This window comes from Monodon monoceros, unplaced genomic scaffold (genome assembly GCF_005190385.1).
Source record: "Monodon monoceros isolate NGI ecotype Baffin Bay Population unplaced genomic scaffold, NGI_Narwhal_1 Super_Scaffold_16, whole genome shotgun sequence".
Classification (NCBI taxonomy): domain Eukaryota; kingdom Metazoa; phylum Chordata; class Mammalia; order Artiodactyla; family Monodontidae; genus Monodon; species Monodon monoceros.
The window spans coordinates 103,828,336-103,850,703 of NW_021703772.1; the positions used below are offsets into that span (position 1 = coordinate 103,828,336).

General features: G+C 37.0%; 1 pseudogene; it reads left to right on the plus strand.

Moving 5' to 3' along the window:
• Positions 1–19,283, plus strand: part of LOC114896600 — a 75,197-nt pseudogene extending 55,914 nt beyond the window's left edge.
• Positions 19,284–22,368: the final 3,085 nt, after the last annotated feature.

A 22,368-nucleotide genomic window follows, 5' to 3' on the forward strand; every position in this document is an offset into this window, starting at 1 on the left:
CTCTCTCCTCTCTTTCTGTACCCACATTATGCATATGTGGGTGCACTGGTGGTTTTCACATTCTCTGAGGCTCTGTTCATTTTTCATTTGCTTTTCTCTCAGATTGCCTATTCTTGATCTGTCTTCAAATTTTCAGGCTCTGTCTTCTTCCATCTCAAATCTGCTATTGAGCCCCCCTAGTGAATTTTCAATTTTGGTTATTATACTTTTCAACTGAAGAATTTCCACTTGGTTCCCTTTGTGATTTCTATCTCTGTTGCTATTATCCTTTTTATGAGACATTGTCATCACCTTCATTTAATTCCTCAAACACAGCTTCCTTTAATTCTTTGAATATAGTTCTAAAAGTTGCTTTCATGTCTTTGCAAAGTCCTACATTTGACACCCTCAAAGGAAGTTCCTAGTGCATGTATTTTTTTTCCTGTATATGTATCACACTTTCTTATTATTTGCATGTCTCTTTATTTTTGTTGAAAACTGGACATTTTAGATAATGGATTGTAGCTACTCTGGATACCACATCCCAGCCCTCACCCCCATCCCCAAGGGCCTGTTGTTATTGTTTTGTTTAGGAACTTGGCTGCAGCAGATCCGTGAAGTCTATTTCCCCCACAGTGTGTGACTTCTGCTGGGCTTGTGCACAGTCCTCTGACCATCAGGGATGAGTGTGGTCTTAGTCAAGCTCTCTCATGGTCTCTCTCTGAACTCCCAGTTAAACTTTTAGCTGGTCTGCCTCTTTTGGTATCACACCCAGCTATTCCTCTCCACTCCTTGCCAGCTGATTGTTCTACTGTTTTTGACAACACCCTGGGAGCAAATTGCTCCACAATCTAATTCTAATTAAAGTGGCCATTTTGCATGAGCAAGGTGTTGCCTATCTCTAAGACTTTCTCAGTCTCAGGAAGGGATTTCTTAACTGTCTCTTTTCCTAGATCTCTTTGCATAACTTTGAGCCAGTTTTTTATATCTTGCTTGTTGCTAATACTATCATGGAGCTACTAACCTTCTCTTCTTTGCTTACCACCAAGATGTTCCTTAGGCATAAACTTTGCAAGCTCTATTCCAAATAAAGTCAACCCCTTTAGGGAAGGCTGCAGAAATTTCTGTCCTTCCAGTATGTCCCATCCCAGGGCAGAATATCTATGCCATTGCACTGGGCCTGGAGCTGGGGACAACAGTTTGTTTTTCCCAGATGTGCATGCTACTCTATGGGTGGAGTGTTGCATGGTGATGGTAGCTCCTGGTCTTCTTGGTTTGGTCCTGTCATCATGGAACTACAAAGTACAAGCAAGCTGGGACAAAGTGAATGAATTCCCAGTATTCTCAACCTGCTGTACCTGGGTTATAGCTTTTGCCTCATGAATGGGGGTTTGGTGGGCGAGGAAACTCAGATCCTTTTGGTCTCACCTACCTGGACTAGAACTACAGTTAAGTTCCTCACATACGAACCTTCAAGTTGTGAACTTTCAAAGATTCAAATGTGCATTCGCATGTCCAATCACGTAAGTTAGTTCATGTGTTTGGCATACATTGTCACGTACGTGCATCCTCTACACGTGATTGTGCTTTTGTGTATTTTACTGTACAGGACTGTATAGTGTACAGTAACACAGTATCTTTATTTCAAGCCCAAGATGTCCTGAAGCAAGCGTAAAAGCAGTGGTGATGTAGCTGGTACTACTGTACTTTTCAAGGTACTGTACTGTAAGATTAAAAAACGTTTTCTTTATTTTTTGTGTTTGTTTGTCGTTCACATATTATTTGTGTGAAAAGTATTCTAAACCTATTACAATACAGTACTATTTAGCTGATTGTGTTAGTTGGGTACCCAGGCTAACTTTGCTGGACTTACGAGCGTGCTCTCAGAATGGAACTTTTTTGCATGTAGGGGACTTGCTGTATTGCAGTATATTGCTGAGGAGGATGAGAGATTCTGGCTGCATACACCTCCTGGAGTAAAACCATGGCTTTAGACTAGGTGCTGGGAGAAGAGGGTCCCCATGGCTTTGGCCATAGTCACCTAGAGTAGAGCTTCCTTCACACTGAGTTGGGTATGGCAGTCGGTACCAGAGCAGATCATGGCTTAAGTCATACACACACACCCCACACACATATTCTTACTGTTCTTACAAATATTTGGTAGATTTTCTTGATTAAACATTTCTTCATTTTCTATGTGTTCCAAGGAAAGCTTTCAGATACTTTTAAATTGTACAGTAATTTTTACCAATCAAAGGCTTTTTTCACTGGGAGGAGGGTTTGCTGAACTTCTCACATGGCCATTCTAGAGTGAGAAAGCAAATTTTTGACTGTAGAATTTATCCTAAGGGCAGTGAGATTTTGGAAAAAAAATAAACAGCTGTTTGCAGGCCTTAATAGCAACAAAATTCTTTATGAAGTGTTCAGGACTAGAGCACAGCTTTGAAGATGAGATTGGTATATACAGATTCCTGTGAAGTCAACACATGTGAAGGGTCATTAAAATCCTGGTTAGCTGAGCTCCTAAATAGTTGTCTTATTGGAAACTATTTATTTAGCATATACAAAATACCTATAATACATCTATAAGTAATAAGTTTAATACCCTTAGAAACTTCAGGAAGAAATCAGTTATAATTATTTATCTAGATTGTGAGAAAAAAGTACATGTCGTACTTAAACAACAAGGAATGGGTACAGTACACATTTTATCCACACTTGGAGGTTGAGGGTGGTTCATTTAAACAAAAATAGATGTCCATGTCTGACCACAACTGAGTTTGTGAACTGTGTAGAGGGCACAAAAGACAGTGGGTCTCTTGGATAAAAATGAGTGCAGATTAGTTCATTAATATTTCAAGATTAAAGATGTGAAAGGAACTCAGTATTTGCTTTCATTTTGATTGCAGTTCTTAGGATATAATCACCCATTATTTCAGTTACACAGGTGCTTTCACAATAGTTTTGTAGTTTGAGTTTGTGATTTTTCAGCTTGGCATTATCAACTTTCTTTAAATTTTGTTGAAGTATAGTTGATTTACAATGTTGTGTTAATTTCTGCTGTACAGAAAAGTGACTCAGTTATACATATATATATGTTCTTTTTTCATACTCTTTTCCATTATGGTTTATCACAGGATATTGAATATAGTTCCCTGTGCTCTACAGTAGGACCTTGTTGTTTATCCATTCTCTATATAATAGTTTGCATCTGCTGACCTCAACCTCCCACTCCAACCGTTCCCCAACCCTCCCCCACACCTTGTCAACCACCGGTCTGTTCTCTATGTCTGTGAGTCTGTTTCTGTTTCATAGATAAGTTCATTTGTGTCATATTTTAGATTCCACATATAAGGTATGTGTCTTTCTCTTTCTGACTTACTTTGCTTAGTATGATACTCTAGGTCCACCCATGGCATTATCATCTTTATCAGTTTGATAGACTATCTTCCTAAGATTTCTCTTCTTTAGTTATTACTACTAATTTGATGCAAGAAAAGCTGATTTTTCTTACTGTCATTGTTTCTAATTCTTTTTTCTGGTAGCCCAGCCATTGATACTACTGTCTACATGACGTCTGAAACTGAAAACATTCTCAGGTGACAAGCATCCAGTTATTTGGATTTGGTTTCCTTGTGGCTAAGTCATGGCGTTTTCAGAACACCCACTGTGCTTCTTCCAACTTCATTCCCTGAGGCAGCCACAGTTACTGATTCCAAAATACCTACTCCTATGGATTGAAATCAATACTTGATTCCTCATCACAAACTCTGCCTCTCGACTAATTCTTGTGACTACTTTGCTGCCTTCACTTGCCACTGTCTGAACAACAACAGAAACCTTGCCCTCTTCCAGCTACTTTTGAACACATTGAAAGTAGGATAAGTAAATGCTTTTTTTTTTTTTTTTTTTGCGGTACGCGGGCCTCTCACTGTTGTGGCCTCTTCCGTTGCGGAGCACGGGCTCCGGACGTGCAGGCTCAGCGGCCATGGCTCACTGGCCCAGCCGCTCCACGGCCTGTGGGATCCTCCTGTACTGGGGCACGAACCCGTGTCCCCTGCATCGGCAGGGGGACTCTCAACCAGTGCGCCACCGGGGAAGCCCAATGCATTCTTTTTGTAGTTTCTTTGCCTGCTCTCAGTAGAATTCTCTATCATATTCTAGTTATAACTTGTGTCAATTTATTGAAACTGTGGGATGGAACAACCATAACCTCTCAAACAACAATTGTCTGCAGATTCATGACAATTGGAGAAAATGCTTCTTTCCATACTGCAAGATACAAATGACAGATAGTGCTTTAGGTCCCCATAAGTCCCTAATTGATCAGAAGAAAGATTTAAAACCAAGTGGGTCTGAAACATACATTCTGATATGCCATATTAAAATTCATTTTTGTATCTCGAGGAGCTTTCGTCACACATCAGACAGTGAGGTCAAGGTAATGACTAGATTGGTTATCTCTCTATATAAACCATATTACTCTAAATTAAAATAATAACTTTCAGGTTAACTCTAGTACTTCAGATAACCCTCTTCAATAACTAATTTTCTTTCTACACTTCTTGCCCTTTTCCTTGCCTGGATTTCCCCATGATACCATGCTTTCTTTATATTAGAAATATGCAGTGTAACTGTCCTGTTCAAAACTTCCCCAGAAAAACCTTGGCCCAGTTTTTTCCAATTTTATTTTATCTGCATTTACTGATGAAGGCCTCATTATTTCTTGAAAACTTGGCATATTCAGTCTAAACTTCAGTTTAAAGCAAATCCAGAGGCCTCTAAAATATAAAGATGGATGGACACAGAACTGAACCAAGATAGCTCTCTTTCTTCAAGCAAGTGAATTTATTTTCCAGTTATATAAATGGGTTCACTAGAAAAAGAAGAAGAAGAAAAAAAAGACGAAGAAGGGGAAGGAGGAGAAGAATATAAATTTATAGATGCCCTAGTAAAGATCTAACCTCCCATATATCCTAATCTGACATGGCCTTTGGCAATCTTTGAGACTTAGTCAGCAAACAAACCACTAGATTATACTCTAACTGAACCCATGGGATTAGCCGACTAGGAAGTCTATTTTAGAATGGTTAATATCCTGGAGAGGTTTTACAATCTCCTGCTGGAACCATCCACAACATAATATAGAAGATACAACTTCTGTCAGGGGTAAGATTCACAACCCCCCCCCCCCCAACCATCCATGCAAGAGGAGAGAAGCCTCACATCTAACCTCTCCTGGGTTAGCGTTTGGCCATTCTAAAGAGTTGTGCCTGGGATCACCTCTAACCTCTCTTCTTGGGAACTATATTTCATCAATTCAGGCTGAGAATACCACGGAGTTGGTGGCTTAAACAACAGAAATGTATTTCTTACAATTGTGGAAGCTGGAAGTTCAACATCAAGGTGCCGTCAGGGTTGTTTCTGCAAATACCTTCCTGAATTGCAGATGACCACCTTTTGGGATGTCTTAACATGGCCTTTCCTCTGTGCATGAGTGGAGAGACATCTTTCTTTGGTGTCTCTTCCTCTTCTTATAAGGACACAAATCCCATCAGATTCTGACTCCACCCATATGTCCCCATTTAAACTTAATTAGCTCTCTCAAGGCCCTATCTTTAAATATAGTCACGTTGGAGTTAGGACTTCAATATATGGATTTGGAGGGCACACAGTTCAATCTGTAACAGGGCCCTTGGCTTCACAAGGAGGATAGCTCACTTCCTCCCTTCTCTAGTTCCTGGTCAGACAGAAAATCACTTAAATCCATTTCCTTCGATTAATCAAATAATTAAAGGATCTCTCAAGCCTGCCTTAATTCCCTTTCCCAACTTTTATCTTAGTTTCATTGCTAGTGCTGAGTAAGCAGGTAGAAAAGAGCTGGGAGGAGGGGGTTCACCAATTATAAACAGCATGGTAACCTGTTTAAAATCTATAGCTAAACTCAGCCATGCAGTTATATTTTAAATCACTGTGTGCCAACATTTCAAATTATATTACAAGCAGAGTCCATCTCTTCAACAACACTATGGAATGTGATGGTGACCACAGGAAGACTGAAACACTACACAGGGCTGTTTTTGCTTTGGAGCGCCTCCCAGAGATCACTACCATGCACAGTGGTAGGTGCTCCAAAGATGGGTATCGATGAGAATGGAGCCTGGCATTAATATACCTCTGATGAGAGAACATGAACTTCATATACACAGATGGAGGCAGTTAAACTTTGGGCATCGAACATTTATTCATTCACATGTTTATTCAACACCTTGGGATTTCATTTCATTCCATTTACTAAATATGTCTATTTATTATCATAGAGCTGGTAATACAGTTTATCACTTGGGGTCATTTTTTGTTTGTTTTTTAATTCTATAAATTGTTTTTATCCTCACTTTTGCATTTTGCTTTAAAATCCACTAGAGTTCAGTGGTTAGAGATGGAAAATATCAGTAATACAAATGCACAAAATTAAAAATGAGAATAAAGTTGATAATTGTACAAACTTGCCTCAAGATATTCTAAAGGTACCTTAGACTCATTTATTTGATCAAACTAATTTACTAGCTAACTCAGGATATCTCTAGTACTACAAAAAACTGTGCTAGGTGGTGAAGATGTAAAGATAATTATGGCTATTTATTTTTTAGTGAGAATACATTTATCAAACCTATGTGTTCTTTTTTGTTGTTGTTGTTTTGTTTTTGTTTTTTTCTGCGGTATGCGGGCCTCTCACTGCTGTGGCCTCTCCCGTTGCGGAGCACAGGCTCCGGACGCGCAGGCTCAGTGGCCATGGCTCATGGGCCCAGCTGCTCCGCGGCATGTGGGATCTTCCCGGACCAGGACACGAACCCGCGTCCTCTGCATCAGCAGGCGGACTCTCAATGACTGCGCCACCAGGGAAGCCCAAACCTATGTTATTTCTAAGCAAATAATGTTTATTAAATAAAAGAAATATTAAATATAAAATTTTAAATTTAAATATAAAATAAAGAAAATGTTTATTATTTATGAATAAATTTATTTTTATTATTTATAAAAAGAACTCAAAAAGAACTCAAAAAGTCAAGAGCACTTTTTGCTTGTTTGCTTAACGTTCAGCCTATAGTTTAACGTAAGTTTGTTTTTGTTTTTGTTTTGTTTGCAGTATGCGGGCCTCTCACTGTTGTGGCCTCTCCCGTTGTGGAGCACAGGCTCCGGACGTGCAGGCTCAGCGGCCATGGCTCACGGGCCCAGCTGCTCTGCGGCATGTGGGATCTTCCCGGACCGGGGCACGAACCCGTGTCCCCTGCATCAGCAGGCGGACTCTTAACCACTGCGCCACCAGGGAAGCCCTAACATAAGTTTGGATCTGCATAGCAAAACAGCAATTAATGCTTAAATGTATTTCCTGACAATATACACTCATGGAAAAATAAATAACTCAAAGTAGTACTTATAATTTAAAATTATACAGTTTTCCTTTGCAATAAGAATATTAAGAATTTTATTTAAGTGAATTCTATAGAAAAATTGTTATTAATATACTTAGCTTAAATGTTATTTATTTATTTCTATAACTTTTTGTGACAGGCACTATTTAAAATGCTTTAAAATTTAATAAAATGAATCCACTTAACAATATCATGAGATAGGTACTATTTCATTTCCATTTTAAAGATGAAAAAATAGAGTTCAGAAAACTTATCCAATTATTTCTGTATCACACAATAATAATTTTATTGTTAAATCCATAAGATATTTATAAATAGAATAAAGTACAGTAAGAAGGATATTGGAGCCAAAATTATTAGGGAAAAACTGGATTTAGATGATCTCATATACCCATTTAGGCCAGAAAATGTCATGATTCATGGATTCTCTGAACTTCTCAGCTGCAAATAAGATAATGTGGAAAAAAATTAAGTCTTCAGATATGGCATTCTCTGCTTTCTTCTGGAATGTTAGATACCAGATGACAGGCACCCTGTTTGTAAGAATATGTTTCTGTCCTTTATTTTCAATAGACATGTATTAAATGTGTAAGTACTGTATTTAACTAGAAGGAAGATTTGAGAATTTTCCATAAGGGTAAGGAATAAGTGCCATACTACAGGAGAGTTTAACTCTAATTTGTGAGTACACAGCATCCACATCTAATGAAGGTCCTCACAGTTTAGGTCCAAGAATTAACAATAAAAATAATAACATAAATGCACAAAAACAGCCCATACAGAAAAATAGAGATGGTACCTTCCACCACAGGACAATAATCCAAAGTTTAGATTCTCCACGTCCAGGGAGGGTTGATTTTCCACAAACTATCACCTAGCATCATAATGTTTCAAAAGAGGCACACTTTTACCACAAACTAAACAAAGCAAAGAAAAAGGGAAAAGATATTTGAAGTTTTGTTTTGGGCTGTGTTTCATTTAACCAAAGGAAAGCAAACAACATGTATGGCTAACGATGTATAGAATTGTCAGGTATTTTACCAAGTGATGAGATGCTGCAAAACTGACCATATTTCTGTTCCTTCCATTGGTTAACTGCTCTTTTGGATAAGTTATTTAATTTCACAAAATACACACAAAAATACCTCTCCACCTTTGGGGGATTTTATTGGACAAAAATTTGAAAATTTTTGCCATCTTAAAAAAATAGAACAAAACTTAGTAAGGAGTAGCACTAATAAGTAGAAGGACTAATTTCTCTCCAGGCTTATTAGGGCAATTTCTATTTTTATTGGAACTAGTTTGGAAATAGTTTAAATCTGTACAGGGAAATGGACATGTGTTGTTTTTTGTTTTGTTTTGTTTTGTAGTTGTGTGTGTGTAATCAACCACCAGAGCACATGGGATATATATAGGAAATACTTTAAAATTCAAGTCTACAAACATGTTAGTTTCCTTATGTTAGTCTATTTCAAACAAATCTTTAGGATTACCCATTTTGTGCACTATTCTTAGTAAAATCAGAAAGTCCCCATCCTCTGGGAACTTACAGTCATGAAGATGAGAAGCACAGAGATAATTCTAAGATAATTCTGACTCTAATATTAGTCAGGGTATGGTAGACAATATCTGATGTATAAATGGTCTGTATCAGGCAACTGTCCTAATTAGTAATTACATGATGGCTGCAAACATATCCACTGCTCCAAACTCATAGGAAAAGAAACTTAGGGATTTTGAAAATCCTCTTGAAAAAGGTGAACACTGAGCTGTTGAACTGTTTGTTGAAGGATGGGCAGGAGTTAATCAGGCAAATGTTAAAGGGAGTTTATTTCATGCAAAGACAAAGAGAACAGATTTGGGAGCATGAAGACACTGACATACATATAAAATTGTAATGTTACATCATCCTTGAATTTTCTTTTATGTAGCTAGGCATCCCACTCTCTCTGTTTCTGTCTCTGTGTCTCTCTCTCTCAATGTGTGTGTGCCTATACGGATTTGAATTTTTTGAATTTGTCATACTTCAATCATGTTAGGACATAACTTGTGTTAATGTCCTATATTCCACTTGACTGTCAAAGCATATGACTCTAAGATTTCCTCTAAGTTTCTTTCTCCATCTACTTGATCTCTGTTGCCTATAAACCAGCTTCGAAGGGAATTGTTTCTCTACAAAAAAGATCACCACCATTATTAGTACTCATAAAATACTTTTTGTGAGAAGTAGCAAGAACGTACAAGATCAGTGATTGAGTATATGTTAAATATAAATATTTATTTACTATTACATTTTATTTTTATATATAAAAAATACCCTAGCAATAGGCTTATTTTTTAACAATTTAATTCCTTCTCCTTCCAATACACAGGAATGTAGCTGTCAGAAACCAGATAGCATTACAGTCTCTTACCAACATGCATCAATTTATTTTTTGTTTATTGATGCCATGGGTAATATAAGTTATTATTTAGGAGTTGCTCATAATATGTAGAGGAGAAATTCTAGAAGTCTTAGGTTTTTCTGAGGAGTTAAAAGTTAATAGCATAGATTTGGGCAAAGATAATCCTGTGTTAAATTTTTGTTCTGATTTGTTCTGATAAATTCTAGCTGAGTGACATTGGGTAACTTTATTTTACTTATCTCAGTTTCCACACTGAATTCCCATCTGAAATGAGAATTTTTGTGAGATTTGAATGGAGTTATAGAGATGTATAAAATAAAATCTTTGGCTTAAAATGTGTATAGAGCATGGACTTCAAATGCTGTGGGCTGTGTGTGTGTGTGTGTTTGCAGGTACATGTATATATATGCTTACCCAGAATATATTAAGGACAGAAAAATGTTAGGAAAACCTATAGAGAAGAGCATGACATAGGGCCTGACAAAGAAATCAACAAATATATAAATATGTATTATGAGTGAAAAATAAATGTAAATCTACAAATACAATAAGTAATTTTTTAAAAAAATAAACAAATAAATGAATTAGTGCCCCATAGAGGGAAGTAGCAAGAACCTTATCTGTTGTTATTTATGTGTCATCTTCTTTTTTTAACCTTTCCTTTAATCTCTCTAATCAAAACTTCACAATTGACATGCTATCATTCATGCAAGGAAGATCTCACTGAAATTTGCAATCAAGAGGAAGAAGCAGGAAATATATGAGGGGTGGGGAAGGGAATGTAGGTTGTCACCATAAACACTAAGTCCATAAAAATTATCAAACTTTGAGTTGTCTGTGGTTTCTTAGTTGGCAGTTGCAACTATACAATTACTATTATTATTATATATTATTCCATTAATCAGAATATTTAAGTATGTCTGAGGAATCTGTACTTTTAACGATCCTTCTGAATCATTCAATGAAGTACTACGTTTTGACAAACAATGATGTAAATCTCATACAGAAAATGAATCTATAATGTAAGTCCTATGTGGTACTAAGAAAAACTATTTCCACAGAGCATATCTACCTGTTTGGTTGGCAGACTCTTTGGGTCACCAGACAGAATTTGTTAGCTTCAAGTTGTAATAAAGGAAATTCGCTGATAGGTAGGTCGATTTGTTACAGTAGGGAGCAATTTATAAATCCTGAAGCTGAGTGGAGAGAGACTACTTGAAACAGACACATTAACGTACACACAATGACAAAAAATGTTAAATGCTATAAACTCATAGTTGAATGAGAATATTCAGTGCAGGGGCAAACCATATAAATAAATGGGACCCTTGAATGTCTTACTAAATATAGATTTGCACAAGTATGCTTTATTTTCAAAAACATGACAACTTTCCAATTTACTGTATTTGCTAAAACTTTATTGGAAAGAGAAAAACTTAAAGGCACTCTCAGGTTTCAAGGTGCTTACAAATTAAGAGGTAGAGAAAGTCACCAACAGTTAATTTGAAAATCAGGCTGCTGGTTAGCCATAAGACAGCAAGAGAAGAGATTTCATAAGTAGTAAGTGATTAATTGTCCCTTGAATTACACTGACAGTAATTGATAGAGGACTTAAAAGCAGGGAGAATTTATCTGATGATGCTGAGTCATTCCAAGGTGAACCAATGTCAAGTGCCTCTTGGTTTTAAAAGAAGGCAGAAGGATAAAGCACTGCAAAGTCCTGTGAAAGCTTTTACAAGATTAGACAAAGAAAACTGATACTTTCTATGTGATTGGAACTGTGCTATACACATTATACATCTATATACATTTCTTTAATCTTTACACCCTGGGAATTAGATACTAGCACCTAGTTTACAGATGAAAAAACCAAGATTAACCAAGTGAGTAACTAAGTGATCCAAAGTCGTGGAACAACTGAGTACAAGATTTAAATCGTGGTTGATGACTCCAAATCTTGTTCATATTACATTGCATCAAACTAATATCTGCTCTACTTGCTTATTTGGAAGAAATAATGATGTGAAACAGGTGATTATGTCAGACCAATGAATTTTAACTATAATTACTTCCAGTTGGGGTGCATTTTGATGCTACCAATTTCAGGAGTTTAGAAGTTTGGATTTTCCTCTCTCGGTATTCTGTTCTCTGACTCAGTTTTCTTTTTGACCACCAATTTAACTATTGTTGCAACTGCCTGCAATTTCTATGTGGCTTTATCCTTGCTAAGATGCTTAAGAACTATTTTCAGTTGTGTTAATTTCCCTATTGTGTCATTGTTCACTATATTGTAGGGATTACTTGATACAAGATGAAATAGGAAGATTTACTTAACAGCAGCAAAGCAAAGTCTTGACTGAAGAAACAAGAATGCATTTTTCTTATTTTATTTTGTGGTTTTATTCAACTTTTAATACCATAAGTAATACTTGGTTTTAACAGCCAATTTTCTCTCGTGTAAGATAGATGAATATTGTGGTACTGTTAGGAATATGGATTGTGATCAAAAGTTTGAAATAATGTCTTCAAGTCTCATCCATGTTGAGGACATTATGCTAAATGAAATTAGCAAGTAGGAGAAGGACAAATACTGCATGATTCAGTTATATGAGGTCTCTAAGATAGTCAAAATCGTTAAAAGCCGAAAGTAGAATGGTGGCTTCCCAGGGCTGGGGGGTGAAGGAAATGGGGAGATGCATTTCAGTGATGCAAGATGAAAAATTCTAGAGGTCCATGGTACAATATTGTATGTATAGTTAACAATAATGTGCTGTACATTTAATATTTTATTAAGTGGGTGAACCTCATCTTACGTATTTTTACCACAATAAGAAAAAGTTAAAAATACGAATCCACATCAGAAAAGTATTCCCTTTAAGAACTTCTATGACAAGTTATGGACATGATGAGTATTTGAAAACAAGTTCAAGGAGATGAGCGGAATTCAAGCTCTCAATTTCTTTAACTTAGAAAAATGTCAGTCATGGCTGTGCCTCTAATGTCTCTGATTGCAAAAGGCATCAACTAATCTGAAACATAAATCCAAAGGTAAATAAACAGCATAGATATTTTAGAAATTAAAAGTTTACCTATTTTATTTTCTGAAATTGACATTAGAGTACTTCAATATAGAGTTCCACTTCTGCTTACAATGTAGGAACCCACAAGAGAACATTGCTCTTACCCTATCCATTAAAAAAATTACAGTTTTCCTTAAATCCATTAGAGAGTTGAGTCTACAGGGCAACAAACTGCATTAAGTTCTAAAGAGTGCTAGATCTATACAAGGAGACATGGGACACCAAATTGTTTCCCTGTTGACAGAGCACAAAAGAAAGAGGTGGCTGCTGTAAAAATAGGTAAAAATAAAACAGCCACAATTTTAATGATTTCTTGTAAGTTTATTATGGGCTGGCACGACAGGTTAGAATAACTGAGAACACTGAACCCAAGGGGTGCCTATATTCACACATGAACTATTTTACATTGGCCTCCACTGGCTATTCAAGAGAATGTTTGAGGGCAGAATGGAAGACCTGCTGAGAGCCCTCTAGTGACTTTCAGAACCCAAATCCCACTCTTCCCCATGTCCTTCTCTTATATTAATCAAAAGACTTAAGCTGGTGGGGAAGGGGCAGGAAATCTTCCAGCTCCCAAGGCCCAAGCAAACATAGACGACTGACAGAGGAAAAAAAAATCTCTCTGCCACTGGACGTGGAAATGAGAAAATCTATGGAGTACATGATTCTGCATGACACAAAGATAAGTCAACTATCAATTATAAATACTACAGGGTGAAGGTCAGGAAACTCCTTCCCTTCAAAACCACCCCCTTCCCAAACACTAGGCAGACTCTGGCTACAATAAAGGGGAAGAAACACTGAAAAATTCTTACTCCTGTAGTCCAGGATCACAAGACCTCTCTAAGACTGAGATTGGAACTGTAGAACCAAGCAAGAACACTCCCTCTGTATAACTTGATGCAAAGTTATAAGCAGAAGTAGGCTAGTGCTAGTACAGGGGTAGTAGAGTAAAGGGAACACCCATGGAGCAGGTACGCAAGGGCAGTCAACAGCTGAGGATGGTAATACAATTCTCAAAAAACTATATTATGGAGCCCCAGGTCCCACTCTAAGCATTACATACTTTCATCCCAACCCTGTAGATGTTTGAAATCTGTGGTGCCCTGAAGGTAGAAAAACAAGTCCCAAATCCAGCTAAAATACTGAATAAAGAGATTCAACTCCCCACATAGAGAGAAGATAGATGAGAAAATTATTTACCTCGGTCTTTACTATTCATCTGAACATAATATCCAGAATTCCATCAAAATAACAAGAAAAAAATGAAGAGAAAACAAGGCAGACCCAGATGTCACCTAAATTTTTGAACCATCATAGGAGCTTTAAAATACATATGATCAATATTAAAGGATCTAATGTGATGATAGATCAGCAAACATGAAGACAGATCATATCTATTATTCAACTTGAAGTATACACAAACCAATGGCTACATTTTTGAAAATAAGGTAAGTTCTAGATTGGGCTATTCTGAGTATCCAGTGACAGAGACCTTGGGTAGGGTTTTTGAAAGGCCTGCGGGGGTGGGAAGTGGGGGCTGGAGATGAGACATACCTTGTGTTCCGTGCTGCCTGATATTGTTGCAAAAGCAGCAATAATGAAACAGGAAGTCAAGTGGTCTGAGCACAGCACTTAGTTGTGTTTTTGAAGGAATTGTCTTCCTTCTCCCTCTTTTGGAAAATTGTGAAGTCTTTGACTAACTAAATACTGAGATGGATTTCAGTTTATTGTCTTCCTGGGAGCTGAAATGCACAGTTTGTTTCTTCTTATCTTCAGCTGCTTTTTTGTTTGTTTGTTTGTTTAAAGTCATACACAATTTAATGAAAATAAAAATACCTAATTTCAGAACCTTAGGAAAGTGTTGCCAGGGTGTTTAGTTTAAAATAATAAAACCTACTTGCTCAGTACTATAAAGAGAAAGACTGATACTTGTTTTACTTTTCAAAATTTGCCCACCTCTATTTTCAGAGCTAATATTAACCCCCAGAATCCATAAGGGCAGCATGGCTCACCACTCAAGATTATGGAGTTTTTTCATTTGTTTGTTTGTTTTCAAGTATAGTTGATTTACAATGTTGTGTTAGTTTCAGGTGTACAGCAAAGTGATTCAGTTATACATATATATATATATTATTTTTCAGATTCTTTTCCCTTACAGGTTATTACAAAATATTGAGTATAGTTCCCTCTGCTATATAGTAGGTCCTTGTTGGTTATCTATTTTATATATGGTAGTGTGCATATGTTAGTACCAAACTCCTAATTTATCCCTCCTCCCATCCCCCTTCCCCTGGTAACCATAACTTTGTTTTCTATGTCTGTGAGTCTGTTTCTGTTTTGTATATAAGCTCATTTGTGTCATCTATTATATTCCACATATTAGTGATATCATGTGGTATTTGTCTTTCTCTGTCTGACTTACTTCACTCAGTATAATCTTCTCTAGGTCCATCCATATTACTGCAAATGGCAGGATTGATGGAGGTTTGAACTGAGATAGTCTCAGAACAGGTCTCTAAACCCATTCTATGTTTATCCCCCAGTTCTTAAGCATATATTGATAGTTGGAATAAGTATAGCCAGCATCTAGCAGAATGCTTATCTTGGCTGTAACTCATGAGGTGAGGGTACTTAAATTCATAAGACCCAAGCTTAAAATACCAAAGCTTAAGCCTACAGAGCTTTGGCAACCTACAAAGATATTAAATTAAAGCAAAAAATTTTCATCACTGGGGAAATTAGGGAAAAAAAAGATTGATGTCAAGATTGTGGTAATTCCCAAAGGCTAACTAAGGACTATCATGTAACTAGGAGCTTCAGGAATCTATGTATAACATAATTTCATAATGCCATAAGGTACCTTGGAAGAGGATTTTCTAGCCCAATCTCCTGACTTTTAATTATAAGAAAATCGATGGAAATTTTTAGCAGAAACTGGACCCTTTCATAATTACTGATTTTAAGTCCCTGAGACATGAGTTGGGACAGGAAATATTTTATGATGTAGGTTCTCCCTAGCTCCATTTTATAGACAAGTATATTAAACTCAGATCACAGATTTAGTAAAGCAGGAGGCTGAGATTCAAACTCAGGTCCCTTTGACTCTAAAAATCTGGGCTTATTCCTTTGCATCATACAGGGACCTCTTGGCAGTATGGAACAAAATTGAAAGTTTTCCTTTTTTTCCTCTTAGTCTTGTATTCTTATGGTTGGGGAGTGAGCAAGGATGTCATTCTTCTTGTCTTCAGGTACAAGGATGTACATTAACCCCCTTGTGAATGGGTCATTGTGGAATCTTTCAGTTGGATTTCTCTGAGTGTAAATGTGAATGGTGGGTTGTTGTTCTGCCAGTATGCAGGTGTGTGTGTTTTGGTGGTGGCACTGGGATAGCCGACAGGTCAATGGGGGAATGAGAGGGCAAATAACAATTAATATTCATAATAGCAATGATGACAGCTAACATTTATTGAACATTTCCTATGTGCAAGAAGAGAGAAAATCGCCCCCTCTTTGTAACCTCTGCACTAGTCCTAGGTTTCATTACTTTGAAACTCTCAGAAGATAAGACCATGAGTAAATTTGTGACTCTAATAATATTTTAACAGTACTCAGAGAAAGTGATTGTTGCATTAGTTCAACAGAATTAATGAGTAAGTATGAAAGCAAGGCTTAGAATAAGTATAAAAGGAGCCTTTCCACAAGACCAGAATAGATGATTCACATTTGTACTTAGTTTTTACCTAATAAAATCCCATTTGTCTTGGATGAAGGTCTCTATTAAATAATAGCAGAGAATAAAATGACAGCCATACATCTCTTTTCCCTTATCTGTGCTCAAGAGAGAGGATTAGTACGGAAGCAGTGCCTGAAAGCATCTAGCTCCTGTTTGATGTAGCAATTTCCCCCCTGCAATAAGTTGCTACAGTAAAGTTAGCTATGATCATCTTTTCTTCTCCTTCTTTGTATTGTTAAATGCTGAAAAAGCACCTCTGCCCCAGTTCCCAAGAGCTAAAGAAAGCCCTTCTTCCTTGTATCTCCTCTTTGAAGCCAGTGAGAGGTCTGCAGAAAAGAAAAAGAATGAGAGATTTGGCCTCAGACAAAAACCATAGTCTCAGTGGTTTAGTAACAAAGTTGACAGCTTGAGGGATAAAAAATCCCATGTGGCAGATCCATATGTGGCAAAGTCTTCCCAGAATGAATGAATGTATTATAAATCATTTCTGGAGTTGTTCCACATGTTGATTTAAAAGGGATTTCATTTCACTTTTATTTTAATATACTTTAGTGTTATCTAGTGGATAATTAAAATAGAACATGAAACAATGACACTCAGAGAAACACCTGAAGATAGAATATTTTTCTTCTTGATAAAAAAAATGTATTTGGAAAAAAGCTCAAACTCATTACAGTAGTAAACCTTGTTTTGGGGGGAGGGGGAATGGCAGGTGGAGGACCCATAAGACCATGATTAGCCCACTTTTAAATGAGTTTACCTTTAGGAGGCTTTCTGATTTTCTACTGACCCATTTCCAGAATCTTTTTTTCAATTTTCAATCATGTAAAATAAGCATCTTATCCTGGAACATGAGCAGGCGGTGGAGGATTTTCTTCTCTGCAATGTATGCAAGTTTCTAGTTCAAATGATAATATCTGCTTATAAAGATTTTTTTAAATAAAGGTAATGATATTCTTGGCAAATATTTGAATACAAAGATTAATTGTATTTAAGTATGTGTTGTGATGGCTAAATTTATATGTCAACTTGACTGAGCCACAGGGTGCCCAGACAATTGGTCAAACATTACTCTGGATGTGTCTCTGAAGGTGTTTCCGGATGAGATTAGCATTTCAATCAGTGCTCTAAGTAAAGGAGATTGGCTTTTCCGTTTTGAGTGAGCCTCTTACTAAGTAACAAGACCTGAATAGGACAAAAAGTCTGAGTAAGAAAAACTCCTCCTGCCTGAATGCCTTCACTGGGAAATCAGTCATTTCCTGGCTTTGCCCTGGAACTGAAACATTGGATCCTCTCTTGTGGGGTCTCCAGCCTGTTGGCTTTCAGACTGGAGCTACACCATCAGCTCTCCTAGTTCTCTAAGTTGGTGACTGCAGATCTTGAGACTTCTCAGTTTCCATAATCATATGAGTCAATTCCTTATTCCAAAGGATATATATATATATATACACACACACACACATATATATATATGTAAATATATATGTATGTAATTATGTTATACACAAGTATATTATAATATACTTCTGACTTGTACGGATATTGAGAAACATGTTTTTCTACCCCATGAGCATCTTCTCTGCCCTGGTCATAGTTTTCATGGGAGCAAGTGGAAAAACCACAGCCCAGGTGTCCCAGGCATTTCTTTAAGTAAAAGCAGAGGCAGAGGTGAAGATGCTCACCAGGGTTTCAAGTTACTCCTCACCAAGGTTAACAGAACTGGCACACGCTACTTGCTTAGAACAGCCAACAGTCTCCTTGGAGAAAAGGCCTGTGATTTCCTCTCATCTTTCAGAGTTTCCTGTTGCAAATTCTACCAAGCAGAGATGGAAGAGTCGACTTGAGCAACATTTCAGAGGAGTCCAGAAACCACATCAACACCTGGGTAGCCAAAAGTTAAAAGGTAAAATTATAGAGTTGCTGTCTCCAAATTCAGTTAATTCAGTGACTAATCTGATTCCTGTGAATGCCATCTAATTCAAAGGAAACTGGGCTCATCAACTTAACAAAGTGCAGACTAAAGAAAGACAATGGAAACTCAGCAAGAATGAAGACAACCTGTGCAAATGATGCTTAAGGAATATACCTTTAAAAAGACCTATATAGGAGAACTATTCACCAAAATTTTGGTGCTTCCCCATATTGGCAAGTAGCTGAATATGTTCATCATGCTTCCAGATGAAAAGACCAGTTAGAAAAGGGTGGAAATATAACTTACTTATGAGAAAATCATAGAATGGACAAAACTAGACATGATGAATGAAGAAGAGGTGGAAGGTTTCCTCCTGAGATTTAAACTGGTGGAGAAATAGGACAGGCAGGATGCTCTTTGCAGTATGGGAATGATGGATGCCTTGGAGCAGGCCAGGGCAACTCTTCTGGAGTGTCATCCAAGAGAGACCTCTTTCTGCCCAAGGTCCTGCACAGTTCCTTCATGGATGTCAATGAAGAAGGCATGGAGATAATGGCCACCACTGCTGCCATCATGATGATGCCACCTGTAAGAATGATCCCCAGGTTCTGTGAAGACCACCCCTTCCTTTTGTTTATCCAGCACAACAAAACCAATTTTATTCTTTGTGTGGCTGATTTTCCTCCCTATAAGGAAATGGTTGGTGCAGCTGATAGACATTCTCCTGTCTCCTACTAACCCACTTTTCCTCTGAAACTTCACAGTGTGTCTCCAAGCCAAAATGATTTTGGTGACAATCCAAAAATAAAGGGTCCAATTTTAAAAAAATGTAAATAATTAAATATAAGTGATTCTGTTTCTCCGGAGAGCCCTGACTAATACATGTGTGGATTCACTTAAAAATAAAATGGGTGCGTTTAATTGTATACAGATAATTATTTACCCACATTCATATATAAAATATATTATGCATACTGTAATAAATATTTTAACTACATCATATATTATATACAGAGGACAGAACAATAGAGAAAGGAAGAGGAATTAAAAGGTGATAACTAAAAAGTCATCAGAAGTTACAAGAAAAGTAGAGAAGGAACATTAGTCTGGAAGTCACATTTCTGGATTCCATTCTTAGTTTAACATTTACTAGTAATCAAAACTCAGGTATGTTGTGGGGAGGCTGGGCAGGATGTATAGAGGCAGCTCTTTCAATTCTATGTCAAAGTGGGACATTTAAAGGAATTCAAGTCGTTGGAGGGTCCCAGCATTGGGAAACTGAATAGTGAGAACATCTTGGGCAGTGAACACTGGTCACCATTTTCCACATATAGTAGGATCCAGGTGGGAATCCACAGAAGAAATAAGGTAGACACAGGAGAAACAAGAGGGCAGGGACTCCCCAACACCAACTGAGGTCAGAATAAGGCTTTGATTCCAGAGGAAACTAAGAAAAGCAGAAAGGTTTCACAACTTAATTATGCTGCATGGAAAAAAGTGAGTCCTGAGGCCTGGATTCAATGTTTAGCTAATTGGCAGAATAAAAAAAAAAATTGCATAGTTTACTAGATTCCAGATGTGGCAAATTCCAGGTCATGATTTTGACTCATAATTATTATTTTTCATGAAGAACTCCTCTTTATTTCTGGCTAGAATTGACCATTTATTTCTATTTAAGATGCAGCTTCACAACAAATGCTAAGGGAACTTCTCTAGGCAGGAAAGAGAAGAGAAGAAAAAGACCTACAAAAACAAACCTAAAGCAATTAAGAAAATGGTAAAAGGAACATACATATCAATAATTACCTTAAGGGCTTCCCTGGTGGCACAGTGGTTGAGAGTCCACCTGCTGATGCAGTGGACACAGGTTTGTGCCCCAGTCCGGGAAGATCCCACATGCCATGGAGTGGCTAGGACCATGAGCCATGGCCACTGAGCCTGCATATCCGGAGCCTGTGCTCCACAATGGGAGAGGCCACAACAGAGAGAGGCCCACGTACCACAAATAAATAAATGAATAAATAAATAATTACCTTAAATGTAAATGGATTAAATGCTCCAACCAAAAGATATAGACTGGCTGAATGGATACAAAAACAAGATCCATATATATGCTGTCTACAACAAACCCACTTCAGATGTAGGGACACATACGGACTGAAACTAAGGGCATGGAAAAAGATATTCCATGCAAATGGAAATCAAAAGAAAGCTGGAGTAGCAATTCTCATATCAGACAAAATAGACATTAAAATAAAGACTATTACAGGATATAAAGAAGGACACTATGTAATGATCAAGGGATCAATCCAAGAAGAAGATATAACAATTGTAAAAAATTTATGCACCCGCCATAGGAGAACCACAGTACATAAGGCAAATGCTAACAGCCATAAAAGGGGAAATTGACAGCAACACAATCAGAGTAGGGGAATTTTAACATCTCACTTTCACTAATGGACAGATCATCCAAAATGAAAATAAATAAGGAAACACAATCATTAAGTGACACATTAAACAAGATGGACTTAAGTGATATTTATAGAACATTCCATCCAAAACAACAGAATACAATTTCTTCTCAAGGGCTCATGGAACATTCTCCAGGATAGACCATATCTTGGGTCACAAAACAAGCTTTGATAAATTTAAGGAAATTGAAATCATATCAAGTACCTTTTCCGATCACAATGCTATGAGACTAGATGTCAATTACAAGAAAAAATCTGTAAAAAATGCAAACACATGGAGGCTAAACAGTACACTACTAAACAGCCAAGAGGTAACTGAAGAAATCAAAGAGGAAATCAAAAAATACCTAGAAACAAATGACATTGAAAACACAATGATCCAAAACCTATGGGATGCAGCAAAAGCAGTACTAAGAGGGAAATTTATAGCAATACAATACTAGCTCAAGGAAAAAGAAACATCTCAAATAAACAACCTAACCTTACACCTAAAGCAATTAGAGAAAAAAGAACAACAACAACAAAAAAAACCCACATATAGCAGAAAGAAAGAAATCATACAGATCAGATGAGAAATAGATGAAAAAGAAATGAAGGAAACAACAGCAAAGATGAAAAAAACTAAGAGGTGGTTCTTTGAGAAGATACACAAAATTGATAAACCATTAGCCAGATTTATCAAGAAAAAAAGGAGAAGACTCAAATCCACAGAATTAGAAATGAAAAAGCAGAAGTAACAACTGACATTGCAGAAATACAAAGGATCATGAGAGATTACTACAAGCAACTACATGCCAATAAAAATGACAACCTGGAAGAAATGCACAAATTCTTAGAAAAGCACAAACTGCTGAGACTGAACCAGGAAGAAAGAGAAAATATAAACAGAACAATCACTAGCACTGAAATGGAGACTGTGATTAAAAATTTTCCAACAAACAAACACCCAGGACAAGATGGTTTCACAGGCGAATTCTATCAAACATTTAGAGAAGAGCTAACACTTATCCTTCTCAAACTCTTCCAAAGTATAGCAGAGGGAGGAACACTCCCAAACTGATTCCACATGACCACCATCATCTTGATACCAAAACCAGACAAAGAGGTCACAAAAAAAGAAAACTACAGGCCAATATCACTGATGAACATAGATGCAAAAATGCTCAACAAAATACTAGCAAAGAGAATCCAACAGCACATTAAAAGGGTCATACACCATGATCAAGTGGGGTTTATTCCAGGAATGCAAGGATTCTTCAATGTAAGCAAATCAATCAATGTGATACACCATATTAACAAATTGAAGGATAAAAAGTATATGATCATCTCGATAGATGTAGAAAAAGCTTTCG